Below are 18548 nucleotides of genomic sequence, written 5' to 3' on the forward strand. Positions count from 1 at the left end.
CACTGAAAGGTGAAAGTGAGCATTCATCAGATTTGTTTCTAATCAAAACACTACTTTATTCATGTTTTATTAACATATCATTTTCAAATTGTCTTATTTGGAGAGAGCGATGAAAGAGCAGGGAGTTTACTCTGCATCAGGGAAACAACTGGATATGAAACACTGACAATATTGCTGAAGGTCATTTTTGAAAATTGTGATGATTTTTTTCTTGCAACGATATGCCAAAATTGCACCTTGAGATTGATTTTGGAACAATTGACCCTCCCGCCCACCCACACCTCAAGATGCTATGGTTGCAAAGCAACAGAAGAACCATTGATGATGGTGATGATTCACATGTATAAAGGAGGTATTGTGGGTGGAGTTAATCGCTTACGGCCATACCACCCTGAACACGCCCGATCTCGTCCGATCTCGGAAGCTAAGCAGGGTCGGGCCTGGTTAGTACTTGAATGGGAGACCACCTGGGAATACCAGGTGCTGTAAGCTTTTTAGACTTTTCTTTGCAGAGGGCGCTGTTGCTGCTGCTTCAGAGGAGACACCTCTTGGAAAGAGCAGGAAAGACTGTTCATCAAAGGAAAAAAGAATATGGAACCCTCACATCATCACTGAAAGGTGAAAGTGAACATTCATCAGATTTGTTTCTAATCAAAACACTACTTTATTCATGTTTTATTAACATATCATTTTCAAATTGTCTTATTTGGAGAGAGCGATGAAAGAGCAGGGAGTTTACTCTGCATCAGGGAAACAACTGGATATGAAACACTGACAATATTGCTGAAGGTCATTTTTGAAAATTGTAATGATTTTTTTCTTGCAACGATATGCCAAAATTGCACCTTGAGATTGATTTTGGAACAATTGACCCTCCCGCCCACCCACATCTCAAGATGCTATGGTTGCAAAGCAACAGAAGAACCATTGATGATGGTGATGATTCACATGTATAAAGGAGGTATTGTGGGTGGAGTTAATCGCTTACGGCCATACCACCCTGAACACGCCCGATCTCGGAAGCTAAGCAGGGTCGGGCCTGGTTAGTACTTGAATGGGAGACCGCCTGGGAATACCAGGTGCTGTAAGCTTTTTAGACTTTTCTTTGCAGAGGGCGCTGTTGCTGCTGCTTCAGAGGAGACACCTCTTGGAAAGAGCAGGAAAGACTGTTCATCAAAGGAAAAAAGAATATGGAACCCTCACATCATCACTGAAAGGTGAAAGTGAGCATTCATCAGATTTGTTTCTAATCAAAACACTACTTTATTCATGTTTTATTAACATATCATTTTCAAATTGTCTTATTTGGAGAGAGCGATGAAAGAGCAGGGAGTTTACTCTGCATCAGGGAAACAACTGGATATGAAACACTGACAATATTGCTGAAGGTCATTTTTGAAAATTGTAATGATTTTTTTCTTGCAACGATATGCCAAAATTGCACCTTGAGATTGATTTTGGAACAATTGACCCTCCCGCCCACCCACATCTCAAGATGCTATGGTTGCAAAGCAACAGAAGAACCATTGATGATGGTGATGATTCACATGTATAAAGCAGGTATTGTGGGTGGAGTTAATCGCTTACGGCCATACCACCCTGAACACGCACAATCTCGTCCGATCTCGGAAGCTAAGCAGGGTCGGGCCTGGTTAGTACTTGAATGGGAGACTGCCTGGGAATACCAGGTGCTGTTAGCTTTTTAGACTTTTCTTTGCAGAGGGCGCTGTTGCTGCTGCTTCAGAGGAGACACCTCTTGGAAAGAGCAGGAAAGACTGTTCATCAAAGGAAAAAAGAATATGGAACCCTCACATCATCACTGAAAGGTGAAAGTGAGCATTCATCAGATTTGTTTCTAATCAAAACACTACTTTATTCATGTTTTATTAACATATCATTTTCAAATTGTCTTATTTGGAGAGAGCGATGAAAGAGCAGGGAGTTTACTCTGCATCAGGGAAACAACTGGATATGAAACACTGACAATATTGCTGAAGGTCATTTTTGAAAATTGTAATGATTTTTTTCTTGCAACGATATGCCAAAATTGCACCTTGAGATTGATTTTGGAACAATTGACCCTCCCGCCCACCCACATCTCAAGATGCTATGGTTGCAAAGCAACAGAAGAACCATTGATGATGGTGATGATTCACATGTATAAAGGAGGTATTGTGGGTGGAGTTAATCGCTTACGGCCATACCAGCCTGAACACGCCCAATCTCGTCCGATCTCGGAAGCTAAGCAGGGTCGGGCCTGGTTAGTACTTGAATGGGAGACTGCCTGGGAATACCAGGTGCTGTTAGCTTTTTAGACTTTTCTTTGCAGAGGGCGCTGTTGCTGCTGCTTCAGAGGAGACACCTCTTGGAAAGAGCAGGAAAGACTGTTCATCAAAGGAAAAAAGAATATGGAACCCTCACATCATCACTGAAAGGTGAAAGTGAGCATTCATCAGATTTGTTTCTAATCAAAACACTACTTTATTCATGTTTTATTAACATATCATTTTCAAATTGTCTTATTTGGAGAGAGCGATGAAAGAGCAGGGAGTTTACTCTGCATCAGGGAAACAACTGGATATGAAACACTGACAATATTGCTGAAGGTCATTTTTGAAAATTGTAATGATTTTTTTCTTGCAACGATATGCCAAAATTGCACCTTGAGATTGATTTTGCAACAATTGACCCTCCCGCCCACCCACATCTCAAGATGCTATGGTTGCAAAGCAACAGAAGAACCATTGATGATGGTGATGATTCACATGTATAAAGGAGGTATTGTGGGTGGAGTTAATCGCTTACGGCCATACCACCCTGAACACGCCCGATCTCGGAAGCTAAGCAGGGTCGGGCCTGGTTAGTACTTGAATGGGAGACCGCCTGGGAATACCAGGTGCTGTAAGCTTTTTAGACTTTTCTTTGCAGAGGGCGCTGTTGCTGCTGCTTCAGAGGAGACACCTCTTGGAAAGAGCAGGAAAGACTGTTCATCAAAGGAAAAAAGAATATGGAACCCTCACATCATCACTGAAAGGTGAAAGTGAGCATTCATCAGATTTGTTTCTAATCAAAACACTACTTTATTCATGTTTTATTAACATATCATTTTCAAATTGTCTTATTTGGAGAGAGCGATGAAAGAGCAGGGAGTTTACTCTGCATCAGGGAAACAACTGGATATGAAACACTGACAATATTGCTGAAGGTCATTTTTGAAAATTGTAATGATTTTTTTCTTGCAACGATATGCCAAAATTGCACCTTGAGATTGATTTTGGAACAATTGACCCTCCCGCCCACCCACATCTCAAGATGCTATGGTTGCAAAGCAACAGAAGAACCATTGATGATGGTGATGATTCACATGTATAAAGGAGGTATTGTGGGTGGAGTTAATCGCTTACGGCCATACCACCCTGAACACGCCCAATCTCGTCCGATCTCGGAAGCTAAGCAGGGTCGGGCCTGGTTAGTACTTGAATGGGAGACTGCCTGGGAATACCAGGTGCTGTTAGCTTTTTAGACTTTTCTTTGCAGAGGGCGCTGTTGCTGCTGCTTCAGAGGAGACACCTCTTGGAAAGAGCAGGAAAGACTGTTCATCAAAGGAAAAAAGAATATGGAACCCTCACATCATCACTGAAAGGTGAAAGTGAGCATTCATCAGATTTGTTTCTAATCAAAACACTACTTTATTCATGTTTTATTAACATATCATTTTCAAATTGTCTTATTTGGAGAGAGCAATGAAAGAGCAGGGAGTTTACTCTGCATCAGGGAAACAACTGGATATGAAACACTGACAATATTGCTGAAGGTCATTTTTGAAAATTGTGATGATTTTTTTCTTGCAACGATATGCCAAAATTGCACCTTGAGATTGATTTTGGAACAATTGACCCTCCCGCCCACCCACACCTCAAGATGCTATGGTTGCAAAGCAACAGAAGAACCATTGATGATGGTGATGATTCACATGTATAAAGGAGGTATTGTGGGTGGAGTTAATCGCTTACGGCCATACCACCCTGAACACGCCCGATCTCGGAAGCTAAGCAGGGTCGGGCCTGGTTAGTACTTGAATGGGAGACCGCCTGGGAATACCAGGTGCTGTAAGCTTTTTAGACTTTTCTTTGCAGAGGGCGCTGTTGCTGCTGCTTCAGAGGAGACACCTCTTGGAAAGAGCAGGAAAGACTGTTCATCAAAGGAAAAAAGAATATGGAACCCTCACATCATCACTGAAAGGTGAAAGTGAGCATTCATCAGATTTGTTTCTAATCAAAACACTACTTTATTCATGTTTTATTAACATATCATTTTCAAATTGTCTTATTTGGAGAGAGCGATGAAAGAGCAGGGAGTTTACTCTGCATCAGGGAAACAACTGGATATGAAACACTGACAATATTGCTGAAGGTCATTTTTGAAAATTGTAATGATTTTTTTCTTGCAACGATATGCCAAAATTGCACCTTGAGATTGATTTTGGAACAATTGACCCTCCCGCCCACCCACATCTCAAGATGCTATGGTTGCAAAGCAACAGAAGAACCATTGATGATGGTGATGATTCACATGTATAAAGGAGGTATTGTGGGTGGAGTTAATCGCTTACGGCCATACCACCCTGAACACGCCCAATCTCGTCCGATCTCGGAAGCTAAGCAGGGTCGGGCCTGGTTAGTACTTGAATGGGAGACTGCCTGGGAATACCAGGTGCTGTTAGCTTTTTAGACTTTTCTTTGCAGAGGGCGCTGTTGCTGCTGCTTCAGAGGAGACACCTCTTGGAAAGAGCAGGAAAGACTGTTCATCAAAGGAAAAAAGAATATGGAACCCTCACATCATCACTGAAAGGTGAAAGTGAGCATTCATCAGATTTGTTTCTAATCAAAACACTACTTTATTCATGTTTTATTAACATATCATTTTCAAATTGTCTTATTTGGAGAGAGCGATGAAAGAGCAGGGAGTTTACTCTGCATCAGGGAAACAACTGGATATGAAACACTGACAATATTGCTGAAGGTCATTTTTGAAAATTGTGATGATTTTTTTCTTGCAACGATATGCCAAAATTGCACCTTGAGATTGATTTTGGAACAATTGACCCTCCCGCCCACCCACACCTCAAGATGCTATGGTTGCAAAGCAACAGAAGAACCATTGATGATGGTGATGATTCACATGTATAAAGGAGGTATTGTGGGTGGAGTTAATCGCTTACGGCCATACCACCCTGAACACGCCCGATCTCGGAAGCTAAGCAGGGTCGGGCCTGGTTAGTACTTGAATGGGAGACCGCCTGGGAATACCAGGTGCTGTAAGCTTTTTAGACTTTTCTTTGCAGAGGGCGCTGTTGCTGCTGCTTCAGAGGAGACACCTCTTGGAAAGAGCAGGAAAGACTGTTCATCAAAGGAAAAAAGAATATGGAACCCTCACATCATCACTGAAAGGTGAAAGTGAGCATTCATCAGATTTGTTTCTAATCAAAACACTACTTTATTCATGTTTTATTAACATATCATTTTCAAATTGTCTTATTTGGAGAGAGCGATGAAAGAGCAGGGAGTTTACTCTGCATCAGGGAAACAACTGGATATGAAACACTGACAATATTGCTGAAGGTCATTTTTGAAAATTGTAATGATTTTTTTCTTGCAACGATATGACAAAATTGCACCTTGAGATAGATTTTGGAACAATTGACCCTCCCGCCCACCCACACCTCAAGATGCTATGGTTGCAAAGCAACAGAAGAACCATTGATGATGGTGATGATTCACATGTATAAAGGAGGTATTGTGGGTGGAGTTAATCGCTTACGGCCATACCACCCTGAACACGCCCGATCTCGTCCGATCTCGGAAGCTAAGCAGGGTCGGGCCTGGTTAGTACTTGAATGGGAGACTGCCTGGGAATACCAGGTGCTGTTAGCTTTTTAGACTTTTCTTTGCAGAGGGCGCTGTTGCTGCTGCTTCAGAGGAGACACCTCTTGGAAAGAGCAGGAAAGACTGTTCATCAAAGGAAAAAAGAATATGGAACCCTCACATCATCACTGAAAGGTGAAAGTGAGCATTCATCAGATTTGTTTCTAATCAAAACACTACTTTATTCATGTTTTATTAACATATCATTTTCAAATTGTCTTATTTGGAGAGAGCGATGAAAGAGCAGGGAGTTTACTCTGCATCAGGGAAACAACTGGATATGAAACACTGACAATATTGCTGAAGGTCATTTTTGAAAATTGTAATGATTTTTTTCTTGCAACGATATGCCAAAATTGCACCTTGAGATTGATTTTGGAACAATTGACCCTCCCGCCCACCCACATCTCAAGATGCTATGGTTGCAAAGCAACAGAAGAACCATTGATGATGGTGATGATTCACATGTATAAAGGAGGTATTGTGGGTGGAGTTAATCGCTTACGGCCATACCACCCTGAACACGCCCAATCTCGTCCGATCTCGGAAGCTAAGCAGGGTCGGGCCTGGTTAGTACTTGAAAGGGAGACTGCCTGGGAATACCAGGTGCTGTTAGCTTTTTAGACTTTTCTTTGCAGAGGGCGCTGTTGCTGCTGCTTCAGAGGAGACACCTCTTGGAAAGAGCAGGAAAGACTGTTCATCAAAGGAAAAAAGAATATGGAACCCTCACATCATCACTGAAAGGTGAAAGTGAGCATTCATCAGATTTGTTTCTAATCAAAACACTACTTTATTCATGTTTTATTAACATATCATTTTCAAATTGTCTTATTTGGAGAGAGCGATGAAAGAGCAGGGAGTTTACTCTGCATCAGGGAAACAACTGGATATGAAACACTGACAATATTGCTGAAGGTCATTTTTGAAAATTGTAATGATTTTTTTCTTGCAACGATATGACAAAATTGCACCTTGAGATTGATTTTGGAACAATTGACCCTCCCGCCCACCCACATCTCAAGATGCTATGGTTGCAAAGCAACAGAAGAACCATTGATGATGGTGATGATTCACATGTATAAAGGAGGTATTGTGGGTGGAGTTAATCGCTTACGGCCATACCACCCTGAACACGCCCAATCTCATCCGATCTCGGAAGCTAAGCAGGGTCGGGCCTGGTTAGTACTTGAATGGGAGACCGCCTGGGAATACCAGGTGCTGTAAGCTTTTTAGACTTTTCTTTGCAGAGGGCGCTGTTGCTGCTGCTTCAGAGGAGACACCTCTTGGAAAGAGCAGGAAAGACTGTTCATCAAAGGAAAAAAGAATATGGAACCCTCACATAATCACTGAAAGGTGAAAGTGAGCATTCATCAGATTTGTTTCTAATCAAAACACTACTTTATTCATGTTTTATTAACATATCATTTTCAAATTGTCTTATTTGGAGAGAGCGATGAAAGAGCAGGGAGTTTACTCTGCATCAGGGAAACAACTGGATATGAAACACTGACAATATTGCTGAAGGTCATTTTTGAAAATTGTGATGATTTTTTTCTTGCAACGATATGCCAAAATTGCACCTTGAGATTGATTTTGGAACAATTGACCCTCCCGCCCACCCACACCTCAAGATGCTATGGTTGCAAAGCAACAGAAGAACCATTGATGATGGTGATGATTCACATGTATAAAGGAGGTATTGTGGGTGGAGTTAATCGCTTACGGCCATACCACCCTGAACACGCCCGATCTCGTCCGATCTCGGAAGCTAAGCAGGGTCGGGCCTGGTTAGTACTTGAATGGGAGACCACCTGGGAATACCAGGTGCTGTAAGCTTTTTAGACTTTTCTTTGCAGAGGGCGCTGTTGCTGCTGCTTCAGAGGAGACACCTCTTGGAAAGAGCAGGAAAGACTGTTCATCAAAGGAAAAAAGAATATGGAACCCTCACATCATCACTGAAAGGTGAAAGTGAACATTCATCAGATTTGTTTCTAATCAAAACACTACTTTATTCATGTTTTATTAACATATCATTTTCAAATTGTCTTATTTGGAGAGAGCGATGAAAGAGCAGGGAGTTTACTCTGCATCAGGGAAACAACTGGATATGAAACACTGACAATATTGCTGAAGGTCATTTTTGAAAATTGTAATGATTTTTTTCTTGCAACGATATGACAAAATTGCACCTTGAGATTGATTTTGGAACAATTGACCCTCCCGCCCACCCATACCTCAAGATGCTATGGTTGCAAAGCAACAGAAGAACCATTGATGATGGTGATGATTCACATGTATAAAGGAGGTATTGTGGGTGGAGTTAATCGCTTACGGCCATACCACCCTGAACACGCCCGATCTCAGAAGCTAAGCAGGGTCGGGCCTGGTTAGTACTTGAATGGGAGACTGCCTGGGAATACCAGGTGCTGTAAGCTTTTTAGACTTTTCTTTGCAGAGGGCGCTGTTGCTGCTGCTTCAGAGGAGACACCTCTTGGAAAGAGCAGGAAAGACTGTTCATCAAAGGAAAAAAGAATATGGAACCCTCACATCATCACTGAAAGGTGAAAGTGAGCATTCATCAGATTTGTTTCTAATCAAAACACTACTTTATTCATGTTTTATTAACATATCATTTTCAAATTGTCTTATTTGGAGAGAGCGATGAAAGAGCAGGGAGTTTACTCTGCATCAGGGAAACAACTGGATATGAAACACTGACAATATTGCTGAAGGTCATTTTTGAAAATTGTAATGATTTTTTTCTTGCAACGATATGACAAAATTGCACCTTGAGATTGATTTTGGAACAATTGACCCTCCCGCCCACCCACACCTCAAGATGCTATGGTTGCAAAGCAACAGAAGAACCATTGATGATGGTGATGATTCACATGTATAAAGGAGGTATTGTGGGTGGAGTTAATCGCTTACGGCCATACCACCCTGAACACGCCCGATCTCGTCCGATCTCGGAAGCTAAGCAGGGTCGGGCCTGGTTAGTACTTGAATGGGAGACCGCCTGGGAATACCAGGTGCTGTTAGCTTTTTAGACTTTTCTTTGCAGAGGGCGCTGTTGCTGCTGCTTCAGAGGAGACACCTCTTGGAAAGAGCAGGAAAGACTGTTCATCAAAGGAAAAAAGAATATGGAACCCTCACATCATCACTGAAAGGTGAAAGTGAGCATTCATCAGATTTGTTTCTAATCAAAACACTACTTTATTCATGTTTTATTAACATATCATTTTCAAATTGTCTTATTTGGAGAGAGCGATGAAAGAGCAGGGAGTTTACTCTGCATCAGGGAAACAACTGGATATGAAACCCTGACAATATTGCTGAAGGTCATTTTTGAAAATTGTAATGATTTTTTTCTTGCAACGATATGACAAAATTGCACCTTGAGATTGATTTTGGAACAATTGACCCTCCCGCCCACCCACACCTCAAGATGCTATGGTTGCAAAGCAACAGAAGAACCATTGATGATGGTGATGATTCACATGTATAAAGGAGGTATTGTGGGTGGAGTTAATCGCTTACGGCCATACCACCCTGAACACGCCCGATCTCATCCGATCTCGGAAGCTAAGCAGGGTCGGGCCTGGTTAGTACTTGAATGGGAGACCGCCTGGGAATACCAGGTGCTGTAAGCTTTTTAGACTTTTCTTTGCAGAGGGCGCTGTTGCTGCTGCTTCAGAGGAGACACCTCTTGGAAAGAGCAGGAAAGACTGTTCATCAAAGGAAAAAAGAATATGGAACCCTCACATCATCACTGAAAGGTGAAAGTGAGCATTCATCAGATTTGTTTCTAATCAAAACACTACTTTATTCATGTTTTATTAACATATCATTTTCAAATTGTCTTATTTGGAGAGAGCAATGAAAGAGCAGGGAGTTTACTCTGCATCAGGGAAACAACTGGATATGAAACACTGACAATATTGCTGAAGGTCATTTTTGAAAATTGTAATGATTTTTTTCTTGCAACGATATGCCAAAATTGCACCTTGAGATTGATTTTGGAACAATTGACCCTCACGCCCACCCACACCTCAAGATGCTATGGTTGCAAAGCAACAGAAGAACCATTGATGATGGTGATGATTCACATGTATAAAGGAGGTATTGTGGGTGGAGTTAATCGCTTACGGCCATACCACCCTGAACACGCCCGATCTCGGAAGCTAAGCAGGGTCGGGCCTGGTTAGTACTTGAATGGGAGACCGCCTGGGAATACCAGGTGCTGTAAGCTTTTTAGACTTTTCTTTGCAGAGGGCGCTGTTGCTGCTGCTTCAGAGGAGACACCTCTTGGAAAGAGCAGGAAAGACTGTTCATCAAAGGAAAAAAGAATATGGAACCCTCACATCATCACTGAAAGGTGAAAGTGAGCATTCATCAGATTTGTTTCTAATCAAAACACTACTTTATTCATGTTTTATTAACATATCATTTTCAAATTGTCTTATTTGGAGAGAGCAATGAAAGAGCAGGGAGTTTACTCTGCATCAGGAAAACAACTGGATATGAAACACTGACAATATTGCTGAAGGTCATTTTTGAAAATTGTGATGATTTTTTTCTTGCAACGATATGCCAAAATTGCACCTTGAGATTGATTTTGGAACAATTGACCCTCCCGCCCACCCACACCTCAAGATGCTATGGTTGCAAAGCAACAGAAGAACCATTGATGATGGTGATGATTCACATGTATAAAGGAGGTATTGTGGGTGGAGTTAATCGCTTACGGCCATACCACCCTGAACACGCCCGATCTCATCCGATCTCGGAAGCTAAGCAGGGTCGGGCCTGGTTAGTACTTGAATGGGAGACCGCCTGGGAATACCAGGTGCTGTAAGCTTTTTAGACTTTTCTTTGCAGAGGGCGCTGTTGCTGCTGCTTCAGAGGAGACACCTCTTGGAAAGAGCAGGAAAGACTGTTCATCAAAGGAAAAAAGAATATGGAACCCTCACATCATCACTGAAAGGTGAAAGTGAGCATTCATCAGATTTGTTTCTAATCAAAACACTACTTTATTCATGTTTTATTAACATATCATTTTCAAATTGTCTTATTTGGAGAGAGCAATGAAAGAGCAGGGAGTTTACTCTGCATCAGGGAAACAACTGGATATGAAACACTGACAATATTGCTGAAGGTCATTTTTGAAAATTGTGATGATTTTTTTCTTGCAACGATATGCCAAAATTGCACCTTGAGATTGATTTTGGAACAATTGACCCTCCCGCCCACCCACACCTCAAGATGCTATGGTTGCAAAGCAACAGAAGAACCATTGATGATGGTGATGATTCACATGTATAAAGGAGGTATTGTGGGTGGAGTTAATCGCTTACGGCCATACCACCCTGAACACGCCCGATCTCGGAAGCTAAGCAGGGTCGGGCCTGGTTAGTACTTGAATGGGAGACCGCCTGGGAATACCAGGTGCTGTAAGCTTTTTAGACTTTTCTTTGCAGAGGGCGCTGTTGCTGCTGCTTCAGAGGAGACACCTCTTGGAAAGAGCAGGAAAGACTGTTCATCAAAGGAAAAAAGAATATGGAACCCTCACATCATCACTGAAAGGTGAAAGTGAGCATTCATCAGATTTGTTTCTAATCAAAACACTACTTTATTCATGTTTTATTAACATATCATTTTCAAATTGTCTTATTTGGAGAGAGCGATGAAAGAGCAGGGAGTTTACTCTGCATCAGGGAAACAACTGGATATGAAACACTGACAATATTGCTGAAGGTCATTTTTGAAAATTGTAATGATTTTTTTCTTGCAACGATATGACAAAATTGCACCTTGAGATTGATTTTGGAACAATTGACCCTCCCGCCCACCCACATCTCAAGATGCTATGGTTGCAAAGCAACAGAAGAACCATTGATGATGGTGATGATTCACATGTATAAAGGAGGTATTGTGGGTGGAGTTAATCGCTTACGGCCATACCACCCTGAACACGCCCAATCTCGTCCGATCTCGGAAGCTAAGCAGGGTCGGGCCTGGTTAGTACTTGAATGGGAGACTGCCTGGGAATACCAGGTGCTGTTAGCTTTTTAGACTTTTCTTTGCAGAGGGCGCTGTTGCTGCTGCTTCAGAGGAGACACCTCTTGGAAAGAGCAGGAAAGACTGTTCATCAAAGGAAAAAAGAATATGGAACCCTCACATCATCACTGAAAGGTGAAAGTGAGCATTCATCAGATTTGTTTCTAATCAAAACACTACTTTATTCATGTTTTATTAACATATCATTTTCAAATTGTCTTATTTGGAGAGAGCGATGAAAGAGCAGGGAGTTTACTCTGCATCAGGGAAACAACTGGATATGAAACACTGACAATATTGCTGAAGGTCATTTTTGAAAATTGTAATGATTTTTTTCTTGCAACGATATGACAAAATTGCACCTTGAGATTGATTTTGGAACAATTGACCCTCCCGCCCACCCACATCTCAAGATGCTATGGTTGCAAAGCAACAGAAGAACCATTGATGATGGTGATGATTCACATGTATAAAGGAGGTATTGTGGGTGGAGTTAATCGCTTACGGCCATACCACCCTGAACACGCCCAATCTCATCCGATCTCGGAAGCTAAGCAGGGTCGGGCCTGGTTAGTACTTGAATGGGAGACCGCCTGGGAATACCAGGTGCTGTAAGCTTTTTAGACTTTTCTTTGCAGAGGGCGCTGTTGCTGCTGCTTCAGAGGAGACACCTCTTGGAAAGAGCAGGAAAGACTGTTCATCAAAGGAAAAAAGAATATGGAACCCTCACATCATCACTGAAAGGTGAAAGTGAGCATTCATCAGATTTGTTTCTAATCAAAACACTACTTTATTCATGTTTTATTAACATATCATTTTCAAATTGTCTTATTTGGAGAGAGCAATGAAAGAGCAGGGAGTTTACTCTGCATCAGGGAAACAACTGGATATGAAACACTGACAATATTGCTGAAGGTCATTTTTGAAAATTGTGATGATTTTTTTCTTGCAACGATATGCCAAAATTGCACCTTGAGATTGATTTTGGAACAATTGACCCTCCCGCCCACCCACACCTCAAGATGCTATGGTTGCAAAGCAACAGAAGAACCATTGATGATGGTGATGATTCACATGTATAAAGGAGGTATTGTGGGTGGAGTTAATCGCTTACGGCCATACCACCCTGAACACGCCCGATCTCGGAAGCTAAGCAGGGTCGGGCCTGGTTAGTACTTGAATGGGAGACCGTCTGGGAATACCAGGTGCTGTAAGCTTTTTAGACTTTTCTTTGCAGAGGGCGCTGTTGCTGCTGCTTCAGAGGAGACACCTCTTGGAAAGAGCAGGAAAGACTGTTCATCAAAGGAAAAAAGAATATGGAACCCTCACATCATCACTGAAAGGTGAAAGTGAGCATTCATCAGATTTGTTTCTAATCAAAACACTACTTTATTCATGTTTTATTAACATATCATTTTCAAATTGTCTTATTTGGAGAGAGCGATGAAAGAGCAGGGAGTTTACTCTGCATCAGGGAAACAACTGGATATGAAACACTGACAATATTGCTGAAGGTCATTTTTGAAAATTGTGATGATTTTTTTCTTGCAACGATATGCCAAAATTGCACCTTGAGATTGATTTTGGAACAATTGACCCTCCCGCCCACCCACACCTCAAGATGCTATGGTTGCAAAGCAACAGAAGAACCATTGATGATGGTGATGATTCACATGTATAAAGGAGGTATTGTGGGTGGAGTTAATCGCTTACGGCCATACCACCCTGAACACGCCCGATCTCATCCGATCTCGGAAGCTAAGCAGGGTCGGGCCTGGTTAGTACTTGAATGGGAGACCGCCTGGGAATACCAGGTGCTGTAAGCTTTTTAGACTTTTCTTTGCAGAGGGCGCTGTTGCTGCTGCTTCAGAGGAGACACCTCTTGGAAAGAGCAGGAAAGACTGTTCATCAAAGGAAAAAAGAATATGGAACCCTCACATCATCACTGAAAGGTGAAAGTGAGCATTCATCAGATTTGTTTCTAATCAAAACACTACTTTATTCATGTTTTATTAACATATCATTTTCAAATTGTCTTATTTGGAGAGAGCAATGAAAGAGCAGGGAGTTTACTCTGCATCAGGGAAACAACTGGATATGAAACACTGACAATATTGCTGAAGGTCATTTTTGAAAATTGTGATGATTTTTTTCTTGCAACGATATGCCAAAATTGCACCTTGAGATTGATTTTGGAACAATTGACCCTCCCGCCCACCCACACCTCAAGATGCTATGGTTGCAAAGCAACAGAAGAACCATTGATGATGGTGATGATTCACATGTATAAAGGAGGTATTGTGGGTGGAGTTAATCGCTTACGGCCATACCACCCTGAACACGCCCGATCTCGGAAGCTAAGCAGGGTCGGGCCTGGTTAGTACTTGAATGGGAGACCGCCTGGGAATACCAGGTGCTGTAAGCTTTTTAGACTTTTCTTTGCAGAGGGCGCTGTTGCTGCTGCTTCAGAGGAGACACCTCTTGGAAAGAGCAGGAAAGACTGTTCATCAAAGGAAAAAAGAATATGGAACCCTCACATCATCACTGAAAGGTGAAAGTGAGCATTCATCAGATTTGTTTCTAATCAAAACACTACTTTATTCATGTTTTATTAACATATCATTTTCAAATTGTCTTATTTGGAGAGAGCGATGAAAGAGCAGGGAGTTTACTCTGCATCAGGGAAACAACTGGATATGAAACACTGACAATATTGCTGAAGGTCATTTTTGAAAATTGTAATGATTTTTTTCTTGCAACGATATGACAAAATTGCACCTTGAGATTGATTTTGGAACAATTGACCCTCCCGCCCACCCACATCTCAAGATGCTATGGTTGCAAAGCAACAGAAGAACCATTGATGATGGTGATGATTCACATGTATAAAGGAGGTATTGTGGGTGGAGTTAATCGCTTACGGCCATACCACCCTGAACACGCCCAATCTCGTCCGATCTCAGAAGCTAAGCAGGGTCGGGCCTGGTTAGTACTTGAATGGGAGACTGCCTGGGAATACCAGGTGCTGTTAGCTTTTTAGACTTTTCTTTGCAGAGGGCGCTGTTGCTGCTGCTTCAGAGGAGACACCTCTTGGAAAGAGCAGGAAAGACTGTTCATCAAAGGAAAAAAGAATATGGAACCCTCACATCATCACTGAAAGGTGAAAGTGAGCATTCATCAGATTTGTTTCTAATCAAAACACTACTTTATTCATGTTTTATTAACATATCATTTTCAAATTGTCTTATTTGGAGAGAGCGATGAAAGAGCAGGGAGTTTACTCTGCATCAGGGAAACAACTGGATATGAAACACTGACAATATTGCTGAAGGTCATTTTTGAAAATTGTAATGATTTTTTTCTTGCAACGATATGACAAAATTGCACCTTGAGATTGATTTTGGAACAATTGACCCTCCCGCCCACCCACATCTCAAGATGCTATGGTTGCAAAGCAACAGAAGAACCATTGATGATGGTGATGATTCACATGTATAAAGGAGGTATTGTGGGTGGAGTTAATCGCTTACGGCCATACCACCCTGAACACGCCCAATCTCATCCGATCTCGGAAGCTAAGCAGGGTCGGGCCTGGTTAGTACTTGAATGGGAGACCGCCTGGGAATACCAGGTGCTGTAAGCTTTTTAGACTTTTCTTTGCAGAGGGCGCTGTTGCTGCTGCTTCAGAGGAGACACCTCTTGGAAAGAGCAGGAAAGACTGTTCATCAAAGGAAAAAAGAATATGGAACCCTCACATCATCACTGAAAGGTGAAAGTGAGCATTCATCAGATTTGTTTCTAATCAAAACACTACTTTATTCATGTTTTATTAACATATCATTTTCAAATTGTCTTATTTGGAGAGAGCAATGAAAGAGCAGGGAGTTTACTCTGCATCAGGGAAACAACTGGATATGAAACACTGACAATATTGCTGAAGGTCATTTTTGAAAATTGTGATGATTTTTTTCTTGCAACGATATGCCAAAATTGCACCTTGAGATTGATTTTGGAACAATTGACCCTCCCGCCCACCCACACCTCAAGATGCTATGGTTGCAAAGCAACAGAAGAACCATTGATGATGGTGATGATTCACATGTATAAAGGAGGTATTGTGGGTGGAGTTAATCGCTTACGGCCATACCACCCTGAACACGCCCGATCTCGGAAGCTAAGCAGGGTCGGGCCTGGTTAGTACTTGAATGGGAGACCGCCTGGGAATACCAGGTGCTGTAAGCTTTTTAGACTTTTCTTTGCAGAGGGCGCTGTTGCTGCTGCTTCAGAGGAGACACCTCTTGGAAAGAGCAGGAAAGACTGTTCATCAAAGGAAAAAAGAATATGGAACCCTCACATCATCACTGAAAGGTGAAAGTGAGCATTCATCAGATTTGTTTCTAATCAAAACACTACTTTATTCATGTTTTATTAACATATCATTTTCAAATTGTCTTATTTGGAGAGAGCGATGAAAGAGCAGGGAGTTTACTCTGCATCAGGGAAACAACTGGATATGAAACACTGACAATATTGCTGAAGGTCATTTTTGAAAATTGTAATGATTTTTTTCTTGCAACGATATGACAAAATTGCACCTTGAGATTGATTTTGGAACAATTGACCCTCCCGCCCACCCACACCTCAAGATGCTATGGTTGCAAAGCAACAGAAGAACCATTGATGATGGTGATGATTCACATGTATAAAGGAGGTATTGTGGGTGGAGTTAATCGCTTACGGCCATACCACCCTGAACACGCCCGATCTCGTCCGATCTCGGAAGCTAAGCAGGGTCGGGCCTGGTTAGTACTTGAATGGGAGACTGCCTGGGAATACCAGGTGCTGTTAGCTTTTTAGACTTTTCTTTGCAGAGGGCGCTGTTGCTGCTGCTTCAGAGGAGACACCTCTTGGAAAGAGCAGGAAAGACTGTTCATCAAAGGAAAAAAGAATATGGAACCCTCACATCATCACTGAAAGGTGAAAGTGAGCATTCATCAGATTTGTTTCTAATCAAAACACTACTTTATTCATGTTTTATTAACATATCATTTTCAAATTGTCTTATTTGGAGAGAGCGATGAAAGAGCAGGGAGTTTACTCTGCATCAGGGAAACAACTGGATATGAAACACTGACAATATTGCTGAAGGTCATTTTTGAAAATTGTAATGATTTTTTTCTTGCAACGATATGCCAAAATTGCACCTTGAGATTGATTTTGGAACAATTGACCCTCCCGCCCACCCACATCTCAAGATGCTATGGTTGCAAAGCAACAGAAGAACCATTGATGATGGTGATGATTCACATGTATAAAGGAGGTATTGTGGGTGGAGTTAATCGCTTACGGCCATACCACCCTGAACACGCCCAATCTCGTCCGATCTCGGAAGCTAAGCAGGGTCGGGCCTGGTTAGTACTTGAATGGGAGACTGCCTGGGAATACCAGGTGCTGTTAGCTTTTTAGACTTTTCTTTGCAGAGGGCGCTGTTGCTGCTGCTTCAGAGGAGACACCTCTTGGAAAGAGCAGGAAAGACTGTTCATCAAAGGAAAAAAGAATATGGAACCCTCACATCATCACTGAAAGGTGAAAGTGAGCATTCATCAGATTTGTTTCTAATCAAAACACTACTTTATTCATGTTTTATTAACATATCATTTTCAAATTGTCTTATTTGGAGAGAGCGATGAAAGAGCAGGGAGTTTACTCTGCATCAGGGAAACAACTGGATATGAAACACTGACAATATTGCTGAAGGTCATTTTTGAAAATTCTAATGATTTTTTTCTTGCAACGATATGACAAAATTGCACCTTGAGATTGATTTTGGAACAATTGACCCTCCCGCCCACCCACATCTCAAGATGCTATGGTTGCAAAGCAACAGAAGAACCATTGATGATGGTGATGATTCACATGTATAAAGGAGGTATTGTGGGTGGAGTTAATCGCTTACGGCCATACCACCCTGAACACGCCCAATCTCATCCGATCTCGGAAGCTAAGCAGGGTCGGGCCTGGTTAGTACTTGAATGGGAGACCGCCTGGGAATACCAGGTGCTGTAAGCTTTTTAGACTTTTCTTTGCAGAGGGCGCTGTTGCTGCTGCTTCAGAGGAGACACCTCTTGGAAAGAGCAGGAAAGACTGTTCATCAAAGGAAAAAAGAATATGGAACCCTCACATCATCACTGACAGGTGAGAGTGAGCATTCATCCGATTTGTTTCTAATCAAAACACTACTTTATTCATGCTTTATTAACATATCATTTTCAAATGGTCTTATTTGGAGAGAGCGATGAAAGAGCAGGGAGTTTACTCTGCATCAGGGAAACAACTGGATATGAAACACTGACAATATTGCTGAAGGTCATTTTTGAAAATTGTAATGATTCTTTTCTTGCAACGATATGACAAAATTGCACCTTGAGATTGATTTTGGAACAATTGAACCTCCCGCCCACCCACACCTCAAGATGCTATGGTTGCAAAGCAACAGAAGAACCATTGATGATGGTGATGATTCACATGTATAAAGGAGGTATTGTGGGTGGAGTTAATCGTTTA

The 18548-nt window shown here is 41.8% G+C and overlaps 21 non-coding genes and 10 pseudogenes across 21 annotated transcripts in view; all 31 read left to right on the forward strand.

The window, feature by feature from the left end:
• The first annotated feature begins 373 nt into the window (after window positions 1-373).
• On the forward strand, window positions 374-492 carry LOC138410167 (5S ribosomal RNA). The gene has a single exon (XR_011242963.1). It is a non-coding gene; the product is annotated as a 5S ribosomal RNA (ribosomal RNA).
• A 490-nt stretch (window positions 493-982) lies between these two features.
• Window positions 983-1091, forward strand: LOC138409565 (5S ribosomal RNA; annotated as a pseudogene).
• A 490-nt stretch (window positions 1092-1581) lies between these two features.
• LOC138409463 (5S ribosomal RNA) lies at window positions 1582-1700 on the forward strand. Its single transcript, XR_011242704.1, has one exon. It is a non-coding gene; the product is annotated as a 5S ribosomal RNA (ribosomal RNA).
• A 490-nt stretch (window positions 1701-2190) lies between these two features.
• On the forward strand, window positions 2191-2309 carry LOC138409474 (5S ribosomal RNA). Its single transcript, XR_011242710.1, has one exon. It is a non-coding gene; the product is annotated as a 5S ribosomal RNA (ribosomal RNA).
• Window positions 2310-2799: 490 nt separating this feature from the next.
• On the forward strand, window positions 2800-2908 carry LOC138409566 (5S ribosomal RNA; annotated as a pseudogene).
• Window positions 2909-3398: 490 nt separating this feature from the next.
• Window positions 3399-3517, forward strand: LOC138409301 (5S ribosomal RNA). The gene has a single exon (XR_011242621.1). It is a non-coding gene; the product is annotated as a 5S ribosomal RNA (ribosomal RNA).
• A 490-nt stretch (window positions 3518-4007) lies between these two features.
• LOC138409567 (5S ribosomal RNA) lies at window positions 4008-4116 on the forward strand (annotated as a pseudogene).
• A 490-nt stretch (window positions 4117-4606) lies between these two features.
• LOC138409302 (5S ribosomal RNA) lies at window positions 4607-4725 on the forward strand. The gene has a single exon (XR_011242622.1). It is a non-coding gene; the product is annotated as a 5S ribosomal RNA (ribosomal RNA).
• A 490-nt stretch (window positions 4726-5215) lies between these two features.
• LOC138409568 (5S ribosomal RNA) lies at window positions 5216-5324 on the forward strand (annotated as a pseudogene).
• Window positions 5325-5814: 490 nt separating this feature from the next.
• LOC138409038 (5S ribosomal RNA) lies at window positions 5815-5933 on the forward strand. Its single transcript, XR_011242359.1, has one exon. It is a non-coding gene; the product is annotated as a 5S ribosomal RNA (ribosomal RNA).
• A 490-nt stretch (window positions 5934-6423) lies between these two features.
• Window positions 6424-6542, forward strand: LOC138409364 (5S ribosomal RNA). The gene has a single exon (XR_011242680.1). It is a non-coding gene; the product is annotated as a 5S ribosomal RNA (ribosomal RNA).
• A 490-nt stretch (window positions 6543-7032) lies between these two features.
• On the forward strand, window positions 7033-7151 carry LOC138408772 (5S ribosomal RNA). Its single transcript, XR_011242092.1, has one exon. It is a non-coding gene; the product is annotated as a 5S ribosomal RNA (ribosomal RNA).
• Window positions 7152-7641: 490 nt separating this feature from the next.
• On the forward strand, window positions 7642-7760 carry LOC138410168 (5S ribosomal RNA). Its single transcript, XR_011242964.1, has one exon. It is a non-coding gene; the product is annotated as a 5S ribosomal RNA (ribosomal RNA).
• A 490-nt stretch (window positions 7761-8250) lies between these two features.
• Window positions 8251-8359, forward strand: LOC138409865 (5S ribosomal RNA; annotated as a pseudogene).
• Window positions 8360-8849: 490 nt separating this feature from the next.
• Window positions 8850-8968, forward strand: LOC138408595 (5S ribosomal RNA). The gene has a single exon (XR_011241914.1). It is a non-coding gene; the product is annotated as a 5S ribosomal RNA (ribosomal RNA).
• A 490-nt stretch (window positions 8969-9458) lies between these two features.
• LOC138409895 (5S ribosomal RNA) lies at window positions 9459-9577 on the forward strand. The gene has a single exon (XR_011242764.1). It is a non-coding gene; the product is annotated as a 5S ribosomal RNA (ribosomal RNA).
• Window positions 9578-10067: 490 nt separating this feature from the next.
• LOC138409569 (5S ribosomal RNA) lies at window positions 10068-10176 on the forward strand (annotated as a pseudogene).
• A 490-nt stretch (window positions 10177-10666) lies between these two features.
• Window positions 10667-10785, forward strand: LOC138409906 (5S ribosomal RNA). Its single transcript, XR_011242765.1, has one exon. It is a non-coding gene; the product is annotated as a 5S ribosomal RNA (ribosomal RNA).
• Window positions 10786-11275: 490 nt separating this feature from the next.
• On the forward strand, window positions 11276-11384 carry LOC138409570 (5S ribosomal RNA; annotated as a pseudogene).
• Window positions 11385-11874: 490 nt separating this feature from the next.
• On the forward strand, window positions 11875-11993 carry LOC138409303 (5S ribosomal RNA). The gene has a single exon (XR_011242623.1). It is a non-coding gene; the product is annotated as a 5S ribosomal RNA (ribosomal RNA).
• Window positions 11994-12483: 490 nt separating this feature from the next.
• On the forward strand, window positions 12484-12602 carry LOC138408773 (5S ribosomal RNA). Its single transcript, XR_011242093.1, has one exon. It is a non-coding gene; the product is annotated as a 5S ribosomal RNA (ribosomal RNA).
• Window positions 12603-13092: 490 nt separating this feature from the next.
• Window positions 13093-13201, forward strand: LOC138409602 (5S ribosomal RNA; annotated as a pseudogene).
• A 490-nt stretch (window positions 13202-13691) lies between these two features.
• LOC138409917 (5S ribosomal RNA) lies at window positions 13692-13810 on the forward strand. The gene has a single exon (XR_011242766.1). It is a non-coding gene; the product is annotated as a 5S ribosomal RNA (ribosomal RNA).
• Window positions 13811-14300: 490 nt separating this feature from the next.
• Window positions 14301-14409, forward strand: LOC138409571 (5S ribosomal RNA; annotated as a pseudogene).
• A 490-nt stretch (window positions 14410-14899) lies between these two features.
• On the forward strand, window positions 14900-15018 carry LOC138409465 (5S ribosomal RNA). Its single transcript, XR_011242706.1, has one exon. It is a non-coding gene; the product is annotated as a 5S ribosomal RNA (ribosomal RNA).
• Window positions 15019-15508: 490 nt separating this feature from the next.
• On the forward strand, window positions 15509-15627 carry LOC138408774 (5S ribosomal RNA). Its single transcript, XR_011242094.1, has one exon. It is a non-coding gene; the product is annotated as a 5S ribosomal RNA (ribosomal RNA).
• A 490-nt stretch (window positions 15628-16117) lies between these two features.
• LOC138409572 (5S ribosomal RNA) lies at window positions 16118-16226 on the forward strand (annotated as a pseudogene).
• A 490-nt stretch (window positions 16227-16716) lies between these two features.
• Window positions 16717-16835, forward strand: LOC138409039 (5S ribosomal RNA). Its single transcript, XR_011242360.1, has one exon. It is a non-coding gene; the product is annotated as a 5S ribosomal RNA (ribosomal RNA).
• Window positions 16836-17325: 490 nt separating this feature from the next.
• On the forward strand, window positions 17326-17444 carry LOC138409304 (5S ribosomal RNA). The gene has a single exon (XR_011242624.1). It is a non-coding gene; the product is annotated as a 5S ribosomal RNA (ribosomal RNA).
• Window positions 17445-17934: 490 nt separating this feature from the next.
• Window positions 17935-18053, forward strand: LOC138408775 (5S ribosomal RNA). Its single transcript, XR_011242095.1, has one exon. It is a non-coding gene; the product is annotated as a 5S ribosomal RNA (ribosomal RNA).
• Window positions 18054-18543: 490 nt separating this feature from the next.
• The window catches only part of LOC138408297 (5S ribosomal RNA), a 119-nt gene continuing 114 nt past the window's right edge, over window positions 18544-18548 (forward strand). Inside the window, exon 1 of the ribosomal RNA XR_011241616.1 lies at window positions 18544-18548. This exon is cut by the window's right edge and continues 114 nt beyond it. This is a non-coding gene — a ribosomal RNA (5S ribosomal RNA).

This window comes from Paralichthys olivaceus, chromosome 5 (genome assembly GCF_024713975.1).
Source record: "Paralichthys olivaceus isolate ysfri-2021 chromosome 5, ASM2471397v2, whole genome shotgun sequence".
In the NCBI taxonomy this organism is placed as follows: Eukaryota; Metazoa; Chordata; class Actinopteri; order Pleuronectiformes; family Paralichthyidae; genus Paralichthys; species Paralichthys olivaceus.